This window comes from Tripterygium wilfordii, chromosome 23 (assembly GCF_013401445.1).
Source record: "Tripterygium wilfordii isolate XIE 37 chromosome 23, ASM1340144v1, whole genome shotgun sequence".
NCBI classification, from domain to species: domain Eukaryota; kingdom Viridiplantae; phylum Streptophyta; class Magnoliopsida; order Celastrales; family Celastraceae; genus Tripterygium; species Tripterygium wilfordii.
The window spans coordinates 6,058,816-6,071,266 of NC_052254.1; positions in this window are offsets into that span (position 1 = coordinate 6,058,816).

Genomic DNA, 12,451 nt, shown 5'->3' on the forward strand with positions numbered 1-12,451 from the left:
TATCACTACTCCTCCCAAAGATGATTCCAAACTGATGACGAGCAGAATGGATGACTGGTGCTCCTCAGATCTGTGGCATCCCAGTTAGTCAAACAAGGAATTTGGTCTGCTGTTCTTCTCTACACAGACAACAAATAAGAGCTGGGGGCCCCCAAGGTGTTCCTCATGGGGGACACTCCGACACTTAAATTAGTTCAATAATGAGATATGATTAATGAGACTGCTCAATATTGAGAGCTTTCTTTTTAACCAAAAGTAATAAGTCCAAAAAGTTAGAGCCTTACATAAGTAGAGGTTTTCTTTTTATATGCTTTATGTGTAACCATTGCTTTGCGGTTGTAACTGCTCTTTAATGATCATGGGAGTGGTAAACACGCAGATAATGACTATTCATAACGATCTCCTCGGTTATCAAGAAGATATAGGCCAAGGTGACACCAGATTCTGACTCTGGTGATCCCAACATTGCACTTTGAGAAATTGACACGTGTTATCATTTCAATAGGGGGTATTTTGGAATTATCAGATTGTTTCATCATTGTTTTTTTGCATAATATCTAACATCGGATTCATGACACCAGTAATCAATCATCTTATTCAACTACCAGCGTGAAACAGTTGTTGTCAAGGCATGCTATTGGGGATGGCTGCTCTGCCATAAGTATAGACTTAGGACTTCAAGTTTTAGAAAGTCAGTTGACACATTGTAAAATCTATTAATATTTGTCTGCAAATAGTGGGTAAATTATTTATTGAGAAAATTATTGAAATGCTGTGTTGATTAGAAGAAGGATAATTTTTTGTGAGGAAACCCTTCCTGATGCTTTGTAAAGATAAAGATGATTCGTTAAATTGTTTTATTTTACTTGGATTCATAAATTGTAGTTTGTAAGTGTAGTTTAAATCACAATCATGAACCATGTCAAGTGGCTACTTGTTTCTAATAAATTTTCTTTTGTTCTATGAATTGCATCTCGACAAAGTGAATGTATGTATAATCAAACATTGTTCTTTCCATTCTTGATTTAGTTTTGGAAGTTCATTTTTTGTTACCTGAAAAGTCACTAAAAGTTTATTGGTTGTTCGGCAGTGCTAGACGTCCATAAGGAATTCATATATAACCATACATAACTGATGTGGCAGTGCACCTCATCCATCTGATCTGGCACATTTTCAAATTTTGAAAAAAAAACACAATTAACTAGGCACTCAGCGTATCAATACCCACGAGGGTGTTTGGAAACCCTAAGCTCGTGGGAGGGAAACGAAATTAGAGGCGGAAGCATTGTTTCTTTCAAAAATTTCAAGGAAGTTGGAAAACTTCAATCGAACCACGAATTGAAGCTTCAAGGAGGTCGGAAATCCTTCAAGCAAGATAGTTGAAAAGGTGACTTTCGTTTTTATGCAGTGTAATATAATGCTTTTACAGTTTGATTATGGGTTTTGGGTTTCGAAATCATAAAAGATGTTAATACGATATAAATCCTTCGTGTTTTAGTATCATAAGCTGAAAATAGGAATGAATCATGTTTTACATTGTTCTATAATTTGTCCTCGTTGGTTTATTTGTAGATTATATGAAAATATGAAATTTTGTATTTTGGTATAGCATTGTATGATGAGTTTCGTGAACTACATTGTGCAAAACTAGTATTCTTTTGTAATATAATGCTTATTTAGTTGCATGTTGGGTTCGAAAGTCACAAAATAGGGTTAAATATGAATGAATAATGTATTACATTTTTTTTTTATGGTTATGTTTGGTTGGTTTGATGAATTTTAAGAGCATATAGAACTGCAACTATGCATATTACATTACGTGAATAATTACGTTGGCACAAAGAGCCAATGTAATTAGGGAATTGTGATTATGGCATTTTAAATTGCGGCATGGCTAAATCATGAGCAAGAAAGCCTGTTTCATCCCAGAAAGCATTGGTTGAGAAACCATAATCTTTTAAAGAGATTGATGATAAGCCCCATCCCTTTCAATACCTGTCAAATCTTGGAGCCTTAATAGCACTTCTAAGAAGCCTTAACCTGAGGAAAAGGCACAAAAGATGTCTCCAAGAAACGCTTTTTTGGAGCATGTTCAAGAACATCATGCCTGAGGATCACAGTGACTTGAAGACAAAAAAATTGGAACACATTGTAAAAGATTTTTATTAGCACTTTTGATGATAGGAAGGGATGTTGCATTCTTGAGAAGAAAAGAGTCCAGTTAACAGATAATGACATAACATTGATATTTGGTGTGGTATCAGGGGAGAGGAATATGAAGATTGGTAGAAATAAAAAAGCCCATTACATATGAGTTTGTGGAAAGAAGATTTGATGATACTGAGTTGATAAAGTCCACCCATATTAAGAACGCAATCGAAGAAGCAATTGAAGGGGATACAAATATTGCAACTGAAGTTGTAGCACGATTGATCATGTTGTATAGTTGTTTGACGTTGTTCTTCTCAACTAGAGTGGATCACCTTCCATAGGCATTCATCAAGTACGTTGACAACTTGGACAATGCAAAAAGGTACAACTGGTCAAGGGCTACTATAAGAAATCTCATGACTTCAATAAATAAGCACAAGAACGATCCAACAAAGGTGACGGGTTGAGTAGCCCTGATGTCGTAAAGTATATATATTCTATTTTTGATTGATTTGACCTTCAATGTTTTCTGTAGAATGGCAAATAATTTTTTTGTATTGCAATATTGGTTTTGTGAGCGTACAAATATATTCACACCCATATATCACACTATTTTCCCAAGATTCCTCAAGTGGAATATAAGCAAATGGCCAAAGGACTTCAAGGTTCAGCACATCGAAAGCTTGAGGGGAAACCAGGTACATTGTTGGCGTCGCCATTATCAATAACATTGTGAACCATTATCAATAACATTGTGAAAACTAATAATTACACTGTAACTATGTACAAATACATTGCACGTGATGATAAATACATTGCTTAACAGGTAACAGAAGGAGGGCTAGTCATGATTGATGATGAGAAGGGATTACTTAAAATGAAACATGCCATTTCTGAATCTGAATCTGAATCTAGCACTCCAAACATTAGTGGAGTTCCAAGTGCATCTACTAGCGAATCGGACTCCGATAGTGACTGATAAATGTATAAAAGTCTATATATAAACAGTGTTATAGGTAGATATATACATATATAAGTCTATATATATAGTTGTATATATATATGTGTCTGTGTGTGTGGTACGAAAGTCAAAGTAATAGTTATATATATAGATATATATATGTATGTGTGTATATATATATGCAAAAGTCCAACGTAATAGTTATACGTATAGATATATGTATATGTATATAAGTGTCGGACATTAATAAATGATCTTTGTATTGATATTTCATGTATGCAGCCCAACTTTCCTCTAAAGTCTTCAAAATACGGCATTCGTGAAGCTTATCAGTAACTTTTCACTTCTATAGAAGGACCAGACACTGAGACAAAAAGAGAGGAGTCTCTCTGGAGAAAGCAAAGAGCAAGAGAAGAAAAAATATCAGAGAGTGAGCTAGAATCGTAGAGAGAGTTCTGGAGTTTCATTTTCTCTTTTACAGCAATTCTATCACATATTCTTTCTAGAATTTTGTGAGATAAATTATTGGTTGTGTAACCTAGTATGAGGAACTAATCCTCTTACTAGGGTGATGATGGATCCACTCTATTATGTTTAAATAAATTTGGTTTGATTAATTGTTAGTTTATTCATGCTATGTCAAGTGTTAATTAGCTATTCTTTATTGATAATTAAATCCTGATGCTTAGCTATCATCTAGGGTTGAGTACCATGATGCAACTTGAGACATATGCCCATGTCCAATTTGAGACCAGCTTCTTGCAGTTGACACCGGAGTTACTTAGACATAAATGCCATATGCTAGGATCTCCGTGATCGCTACATAAGTTACCATAGGTCCTAATGCATTTTTTATTGTCCTAGCCAATCCATATGCCCATGGATGGTTGCAGTTGAGAATAGACGTGGTAAGTTAGATGCCCATGACTATTACATAAATTAGGGGACTTGATCTTTGACATGCATGAATGAAATGAGAATTATTGGCTAAATAATTTAAATACAATAGAGTTGGTGAAATCGGATCCCTAGTGTTTGTCTAGTTGTGTTAATCTTTATTCATTTTGTTTCTACTGATAATTACGAAGAGTTGGAATTACATATATTTAATATTCAGTCCTTGTGGGTACGACACTCGTATTTACCACTTCTATGCTACAATTGATTCGTGCACTTGCGAGTATAATTTGGGTTTGAAATCGCTATATTTTTAGTAGGTCTTAAATTTCATATCAAATTTTTTGCGCCGTTGCCGGGGACTGATTTAATATATTGTTATCTAACTTTTGTATATATATATATATATATATATATTAATATTAGTATCCTACACCTCCTTAATGGAAGGTTTTTCAGTTTTTTTTTTGTGGATGGCTTAACCGCCCCATCTAACTATATATTATTGGCTGGTTCTACTGCTATCGCCTATATCTGTTTATAATAACTGTCACTAACACTTACTAACTTACTAACATTTAAATTTCTGCCACTAACAGTAACGTTTATTTATTTATTTCTTTTACAGTATTATTTATATTTGTGGTTGGCTTTACACTGCCCCACCTTTATATATATATATGCTTATGTGGTCGGCTGAGCCGCCTAATATAACTTTTTATTTCTGTTAATACTTATGTTGGCCTTTATGCCCCATTTTATTGTTTTTTATATTAATTTCTTATTTTGTGTATAATCACTCTTTTAATTTTGTTAAAAAAAAAAAAGGATTATTATTGCTTACATTTTCTTTTATGCAAGGACGTTGATCTCAAAGTTCAAATCTTCTTAAATACAATCCAGAGATTGAACAAACTCTTGCACAACTGAGAAGAGAAGTAAGAGGAAAAATGGCAGAAGAGAATCCTGAGAATGCTCTTGCTGGAATTGCAAATCCACCAATCAATGAACCTGCTCGGAGGCCAATGAAGAATTCATTTGTACCTCAGAATATGGAGCAACCATCCAGCATAGCATTTCAACCCAATGTTCAAGGCAATGTCACATTCTCTCCAGTTCTACTCAATGCAGTCCCACAATTTTGAGGCACAACATTTGATGACCCTTACCTACACATCAGAGAATTCTTTAAACTCTGTAAGACACAATCTGTTCAAGGTTTGACGTCGGAAGAAGCACGACTCATATTGTTTCCATTTTCTCTCAAAGACAATGCAAAACTGTGGTTCAATTCTTTGACCCCAGGATCGATCACTACATGGGAGGAAATGGCAACAAAATTTTTGAAGAAGTTTTTCCCAGCCCAGAAGACGAAACAATTAAGAAGGGAATTTCAAACATGGCAGCAAAAAGATGGGGACTTATTTTATGAAGCTTGGGTTAACTTTAAACAGCTACTGCTCAAGTGTCCACACCACAACTTGTCACAAGATGATCAAGTTCAAGCTTTTTATGAAGGACTCGACGCAACAAACACAAGCATTGTAGATTCAGCTTGTGGAGGCATATTAATGGAGAAAAGCAGTGAAGAAGCTTTTGAACTATTTGAAACTTTAAATGAAATTTCTCAACAATTTTCATCTAGAGTAAAGCAAGGGGTAAAGCTTCCAAAAGGTGTGTATGAAGTTCACACCAGAGCAGAAAATCAACCTCAGTTGCAAGCCATGGAGAAGAAGATTGACATGATAATGAATGCAATTTCATCTTCCCAACAAGCAGGCCAAGTTGAGATGTGTGCCATTTGTTCTCAACCTAACCACACCAAGGAAACATGTCCTATGTCTTCCAACTCTGAACAAGAACATACCAATTATGTGGGGCAAGGTGGTTTCCAACCCAACAACAATCCATTTTCAAATACATACAATCCAGGATGGAGAAATCACCCAAATTTCAGTTGGGGAGGACAAGGCCAGAGTAAGCAATACAATCAGAAGATGACGCAACAAGTCCCTGCCGAACCAAAGAAGTTTTCTTTGGAGGAGCAAATGGCTTTTCTAGCTTTCAACACCTAAAATTTTATTCAGAATACGACGGAGTAAAATAGCAGGTACGACCAACAATTTAGCAACATACATGGATCTATTCAGAAACTTGAAGTTCAAGTTGGTCAAATTGCTGAGCGATTAAGTGAAAGAGAGCTGGGCAGATTGCAGAGTCAACCAGAAGTCAATCCAAAAGGCAAGGAACAAATCAACGCCATTACCACCAGACGCGGAACAACTGTGGGATTTTTAGAGAATGATGGTGAAGAGGCCAAGAAGAAAACAAAAACTGATGAACAAAAGCCTGATGATGCAACTCAGCCCAAGCCGGCTGACTTATCAAAGCATAAAATGAATGAATTTCATGTGCCTTTCCCTAGCCGGTTGGTGAATGAGAAGAAGATTGACCAGATGCGGCGAATAACGGATATATTCAGAAAGGTGGAGATCAACATTCCTCTCCTTGACGCAGTTCAACAAATTCCTTCCTATGCAAAATTTCTCAAAGACGTTTGCACCAGAAAGAAGAAACTGGCTCCATACGAGAAGGTTATGCTGTCTGAACAATGCAGCGCCGTTCTAAATAAGAAGCTACCACCAAAGCTGAAGGATCCAGGGAGTTTCACTATCCCTTGTGCTATTGGGAAAGTTTCTTTCGAGAAAGCTTTTCTAGACCTGGGTGCTAGCATCAACCTGATGCCATATTCAGTTTTTGTGCAACTTGGTCTCGAAAAGGAATTACAACCAACTTCGATCACTTTGCAATTGGCGGATCGGTCAATAAAATTTCCACTAGGTATCATAGAAGATGTTCTTGTCAAAGTTGACACATTTCTCCTTCCAGCAGATTTTATTATCCTTGATATGGAGGAAGACAGAAACATACCAATCATTTTGGGGAGGCCTTTCTTGGCCACTGCGGGAACTATTATGGATGTACAAAAGGGTTGTTTGTCCATGACTGTGCAAGGACAAACGGTGGAATTTAATCTGTTCGAAGCTACTCGACATCCTTCAGATATAGGGGAGTGTTTTAGCATTGAAGTTTTTGATGGCTCAATTTATGAATCATTTTTGGAGCATCAATCTACTGACCATTTGGCAACTTGCCTTGCGTTTCCTGAATTGCAAGTTGAAGAAGATGGTGAAGTTGCAGAATTTTGTGTATATTTGCAAGCACACCAACCAGTGAATCATAGGTGGATCCGTACATTTGAAGCTCTCGGTCCTCCACTTCCGAAAGTGGTTCCTTCAATTGCAAATCCACCAAAGTTAGATTTGAAGCAACTTCCGGAGCATTTGAAGTATGTTTATCTTGGTGCTGAAGAAGCGTTACCTGTCATTGTAGCCGCTAATCTTACCAATTCGGAGGAAGAAAGTCTCTTGCTGGTGCTACGGCAATACAAAAGTGTTATTGGCTGGTCCATTGCTGACATCAAAGGCATCAGCCCTACTATGTGCATGCACCGAATTTTACTGGGAGATGATTCAAAATCCTCACGTGAAGCACAAAGACGCCTCAATCCAGCGATGAAGGAGGTAGTTCGATCTGAAATATTGAAGTTGTTGGATGTAGGAGTCATCTATCCTATTTCCGACAGTCAATGGGTCAGTCCTGTTCAAGTGGTTCCCAAGAAATCGGGAATCACGGTGATTACTAATGACAAAAATGAGCTCATTCCAACAAGAAAACAGACAGGGTGGCGTGTTTGTATTGATTATCGGAAGCTGAATTCTGCCACAAGAAAGGATCACTTCCCTTTACCATTTCTTGATCAGGTGCTGGAAAGACTGGCAGGTCATTCCCATTATTGCTTTCTTGATGGCTACTCTAGCTATAATCAAATTGTGATCGCATTGGAGGATCAAGAGAAAACAACTTTTACATGTCCTTTTGGGACATTTGCTTACAGAAGAATGCCATTTGAGCTTTGCAATGCACCAGCTACTTTTCAACGGTGCATGACAAGTATATTTTCTGACATGGTGGGCCACATTATTGAAGTATTTATGGATGATTTCTCCGTGTTCGGATCATCTTCTGATACTTGCTTGTGCAATCTTGCCTTGGTTCTGGAGAGATGTCAGAAGACTAATTTGGTGCTTAATTGGGAGAAATGCCATTTTATGGTTCACGAAGGTATTGTCCAAGCAAATGATGGTGAGAAGACGGAGCTTCCATTGAATGAAACTTTTCCGGATGAACAGCTTTTCTCCGTACAAATTAAGATACCTTGGTATGCTGATATTGCCAATTACCTTGCAAAAGGTTTTATTCCCAAAAACTGGACTCACCAACAACGGAAGAAATTTTTCTCCACAGCCAAGCATTATTTCTAGGATGAGCCTTACTTATACAAGCATTGTGCTGATCAAATCATTCGGAGGTGTGTGCCACAGGAAGAACAACGGAGTATTTTACAATTCTATCATACATTCGCCTGTGGTGGTCATTTTGGTACCCAGAGAACTTCTGCAAAGATTTTACAATCAGGGTTCTATTGGCCAACTCTTCACAAGGATGCCCACATTTTCTATTCCACCTGTGGAAATTGTCAGAAACTTGGCAACATTTCTGGCAGGAATGAAATGCCACTCAACAATATTTTGGTGGTTGAAATCTTTGATGTTTGGGGAATAGATTTCATGGGGCCATTTCCCAAGTCTCATGGGAATGAATATATACTAGTGGCAGTAGACTACGTGTCCAAGTGGGTTGAAGCTGTTGCAAGCCCAACCAACAAAAGTGAGGTGGTAATCCGGTTACTTCAAGGTGTAATATTTCCAAGATATGCACTCCACGTGCTATAATCAGTGATGAAGGGAAGCATTTTCTGAACAGGAGTGTGTCTACACTTCTTGCCAAGTACAATATCACGCATAAGATTGCCACTGCTTATCATCCTCAAACCAGTGGACAAGCAGAGATTTCTAACCGAGAAATTAAACGAATTTTGGAGAAGACTGTGAATATCAAAAGAACTGATTGGAGTATAAAATTGAATGATGCTCTTTGGGCATATCGCACTGCATATAAAACTCCAATTGGCATGTCTCCGTATCGTTTGAATTTCGGCAAGGCTTGTCATCTTCCTGTAGAGCTCGAGCATAAGGCATTCTGGGCAATAAAAAGGTTGAATTTTGATTACGATGCAGCTGGTGAGAAGAGGAAACTGCAGCTCAATGAACTTGCCGAGCTACGTGACGAGGCATACGAAAATGCGAGGATTTATAAGGAAAAGACAAAAAGATATCATGATCAGCGCATCACAATGAAAGAATTTTTTCCTGGTCAAAAGGTACTTTTGTTTAACTCTCGTCTAAAACTTTTTCCAGGGAAGTTACGTTCAAGATGGTATGGCCCATTTCAAGTTGTTCGAGCATATCCCCATGGAGCTGTTGATATTAAAAACTTGGAGACGGGAAATGAATTCAAGGTTAACGGTCATCGCCTCAAACCTTATTTGGAAGTTAATTATGACACAACAGTGTCCAGCATTACTCTCCAAGACCCAGGTAATTGAGTGTTGGGAACACTTCGTCTTGCCCAGACGATAAATACAGCGCTTATGGGAGGCAACCCATATTTCTGTCTTATTTTTGTTTTTATTTTTTTTTTAATATTATTATTATTTATTTGAAAAACAAAAGTATTTTGGTCTTCATCGAGCGTTGAACTGAACAGCGGAGCGTGATGGTAAATAGACTGGTGATGTGACAGGCACCCCAAATTTCTTCCATACTTGTAGTACATTATTCTCGATTCATCGAAATCTCAAATCAATTTTTTTTTTGGAGTGTGTTTTTTTTCTCTCTCTAGCAAAGATCAAAAAATATGCCGAGACGCCCACGCACCATCTTATCAAAATCCCAGTCCAGGTTTGCATTATTCAACGAAGCTGAAATCATTCCTGAGTGTAGAATTGATGAAAAGATACAGCGAGACGTCATCAACAGATGGGCGATGCACTTCCTGAGGGAGCATTCCTTGTTGTTTCTCGTAGATCCAGATCCAGAAGATAATTTACTAGTGTATCCTCAAATCATTCGTTCTTTCTATCACACTCTCATCGAGCTACCACGAAGTGAGCGGATTGGGAATCAACCTGTTTACCAGGTTGTTATAGCTGGTATGACTGTTCAATTCACAACAACAGATCTGTGTTGCTGCTTAGGGTATCCACCAGCATATGATAAGACCATTGGATTTCGACAACCGATCTTTGCATCAAAGCAGGAAATGATTGATGATATGTGTAGCGGAAAGAGGAATAAACACACCAATGCTACACGCCGAGCCTACTTGCCACCAAAGATGTGGTTGTTGGATGATGCTATCAGGGAAAATCTGTGTCCTATTGGCCATGAGCAAGAACGACGGGGAAAATTCTTGTCAGTTTTATACTCTATGTATAAAGGGTATTGGTTTGACATTGGGAAGATCTATCTGGCCATAATTTTCACAGCCAAATCTTTCGTCGAGAAGAAGCCAACAAAGGCAGGAAAGTTATTTTTCCCACGACTTATCACAAGGTTGCTTTCGTACAAAAGCATTCGACCTCCTTTGCCTCAGGCATCTTAGGGATATCAGGTCACCATGCTGAAAAAAAAGACATGGCGTCAAAGCATTAACCATTTGAAAACATCTTCTTCTAGAAAGAAGCAGCCCCAAGAAAAACCCTTAACATCACCACCTGAAGAGTCCTCCTCAGCAGTTGCAGTGTCTCAACAACCAGATCACGTGAGTGTAGCGATAGCCCGGCTCGAGATGGGGCTACAAACATTAGAGGCTGGACAACAGAGGCTGGAGCACATGTTGACCGTGCTCATGGATATGATACGGCATTGAAAACATCGCAATCCAATGGTCCAAATTTTTTGCATCAGGTTGTATTTCTCTGAACCACAGTTTAGCATATTTAATTTTCCTATTTAGTTTTTTTTTTTTGTCTTTTCCCATTGAGGACAATGCGAAATTTTAAGTGGGGGAGGAAATGATTGTTAGATAAAAAAAAAAAAATGTAGCTAGAGGAGGCAAGTGTTGTGCTACCTTAGGTGCAAGCTTGAAACACTTGTAGTTGATCTCTTGGAGGGATGCCAACTCAACCAGCTAAGTAATTAGTAGTTTGTCTAGGAAACAACCACCGATAAGGTATTTGGGAGTCCTAAGCATAGACTGGACGAAATGTCCATAATTGTAAAGCCCCAAAGTGGAGATACAAAGGACTGTTGACCTTGGCTTGGGTTCCATTGAGCCGACCAGAAACTCTTAGAGAATGACAACCTATTGTAAGGCCTTGTTAGCCTTTTACCCTTTGCTATGGGGTACATCTCTTTAGTTAGGTTGATAGTAACCTAGCATCCAGTCTCAAGGATCCTGGTGTTGAGACAAATTCCGTTTGTTTGCGGTGCTTTGGGAATATTGAGTCTTAGAACCGTTTGTTGTTAAATGTTTATTCCGTTTAGTTATTTGAAATATATATATATATATATTGGTTGTGATTTGGAAGTTATGATTTTACCGTATTTCTGAGTTGGTCTAAATATCTCTGAAGTATGGATAATAATTTGAGTTGAAAACCCATAATCACTTGTGGATTATTCTGACTTTAGTTTTGTCTCACCTATTCTATTTAATAATTGAATCAATTGCACAGAATTACGTATTTGTGGGGTATGATATTTGAGATTAATTATGAATATTGTGATTTTCTAGAGTTGATTTGGAATTCTTTGAATATTTATATCTTGGGATATATATATATATAAAAAAAAGGTAATTATAAATAACAGGCGTGTCTATGAGTTTCTCTGCTGAGTAACCGGGCCTCTTGCCTCAGTAAGCAGTGAGTGTTCACGTAAAAAGGTAGAAAAATCAAGACATCAACCTATGTGACAAGCGAAGTTTTGTAGCCTTTTTGACTCGAGTTATTAAACCCGTTGGGGTGTCTTTACACCTAATGCCCTGAGCCAACTGGATTGGGAGTCATTGGTTGAACGCTTGTTACAAGGGTCAATTAGAAAGCTTAATAAAACTGAGCATTGCACAAGTCACATAAAAAATATATATATTATTAAAAAAAAAATCCCTTGATATTAACTGTTCATTGAGTCTGATGATTCTTGTGATATTGCAGTGTTTGTGTTAAGCTTAAATTAAAGCCTCATATTTATGTTAAATTCGCTACGCACTACACCTCACGCTAAGAAAGAATGGGTGGTATGAAATTTAGTCAGAATGATTTGTTCTAGTGATAGTGGTTGATGGATTCTTGAATATATTCATATTATCGAGATACTTGGATTATTTACAGTTTTTGCATGAATTTTCCGAACGCTTGAATTACTAGGGACTAGCAATAAGCTGGTTGGGGGTTGTGATAAATGTATAAAAGTC